This window comes from Aplysia californica, unplaced genomic scaffold (assembly GCF_000002075.1).
Source record: "Aplysia californica isolate F4 #8 unplaced genomic scaffold, AplCal3.0 scaffold00780, whole genome shotgun sequence".
Taxonomy (NCBI): domain Eukaryota; kingdom Metazoa; phylum Mollusca; class Gastropoda; order Aplysiida; family Aplysiidae; genus Aplysia; species Aplysia californica.
In genome coordinates, this window is record NW_004798050.1 from 320350 (window position 1) to 322048 (window position 1699).

The following is a 1699-nucleotide window of genomic DNA, read 5'->3' on the forward strand; positions in this document are numbered from 1 at the left end:
CCCCAAAAAAAAACCCCACCACCACCACCACCACCACCACCAACAACAACAACAACAACAACAACAACAACAACAACAACAACCACGACGACGGAGACGACGACGACAACAACCGAATCATACGACAGAGAAGGAAATGATAGAAGTGAGAACCCACCAGAGCATGTGATAGCCGTCCTGGAGCCAGGCATCGAGATCAGACTGTTTCTCTATCAGATCCATATTGACGCCACGTGGGAGACGACGAATTCACACATAATAAAATCCAAGAGGGCTCGAGGCAGATTCACGGTGGAATAATACCACACACACTTACACACGAATACACGCGCGTAAACACGGGTCACCACTCTGCAATGGCATACATCTCTCCGGAATCTTGGCACATTTCTACTCCAAGTTCAACGTCCCCACAGAACAGACAACCTGATCCAAACCCTGAACAGCCCGAAGCACTTGAAGAACTAGGACGAATATTGTCTAACACCTGTTTCCAGTATGAAAAGACACCCTTGATGACAAGAGGAATGTTTAACTGTACGAATACAATACCAGTTATTGCTTTTTAAAATTACCTTCGATTTATTAATTTTAGTTTAAGTGAATTTTCTGACACAATCTAATCTTCGGCACACTTATATATGGCCTAATTTTTTTTGGCAAATGCCGTAAAACTTGTACTAAAACTAAACCAAAGAATTATCATTTGTCATAACAAAAGATACAGTCTGCATAACGAAAATGCTTAAAACAGACGCAAGATCAGTAACTTTGTATTGAAAAAAAACCCAACCAAGTCGCGAAACAAACAATGAAAGGATAATAAATAAAGACGGCGTGCCCAATACCAACCACATGCCGAGGAAAGGGGGTGAAGGTCACAGCGGACCTAATCGGAGTGTAACGACCGAACGTCCGATCGTTGGGAAGAGAGGGCAAGGAACCGGGTTATCTTCTGTTTGTTTGAGTAAAAGGAAGAGCATCAACACAATAATAGTGCTTGGTGTAGGGGGGTAAGACAGACAGACAGAAACAGCAGAGGAAAAGTAAAGAAGAAGGACCTACCAGTGGCACCCTCCAAGCACTACACCGGGTGGTCGGAGTGATGAGTTCTTAGTTTTAGTATTACTAAGAGTTTTATGGTCCTCGTACAACAAATGGTTTACATAAGTACCGAAAATTACAGTGGTGGTTGATAGAGTGTAACATATGAGGGGGAAAAAGGACACGAGGATGCTATATGTTTGATATGAGAGAAGGGACAAAAGTGGAATAGATGGGATAAGACAGCTTTTAACTTTTGAGTTAAAATAAAGAGAAGCACGTCGACTCGATAACAAGACAGTAAGAGCTGGAAAAAGAATCAGATGAAGAACAAAAGAGTAAAGGAAGGAAGTATGATTTACCAGTTTCCGCCCACCAACCACCAGCGATGGGCGGGTCTCTCTAGCCTTGTACAAAGCACAACTAACAACAATAGTGCTATGATGTCGAGTAAATACAATTTGGGAAACTATGTTTGTTTGAGTAAAGAAAAACTCACCAACTTAATAATTGTTATCAAGTGCTGGGGAAACATAAGACAGTCAGACAGACAGACAGAAATACTAGACGAATAAAAAGGACAAAACACCTTCACCCTTTTAAGTAACAATTGCTAAGGGTGCGTTCAATGATGAGAAAGAGAAAGAGAGAGAGA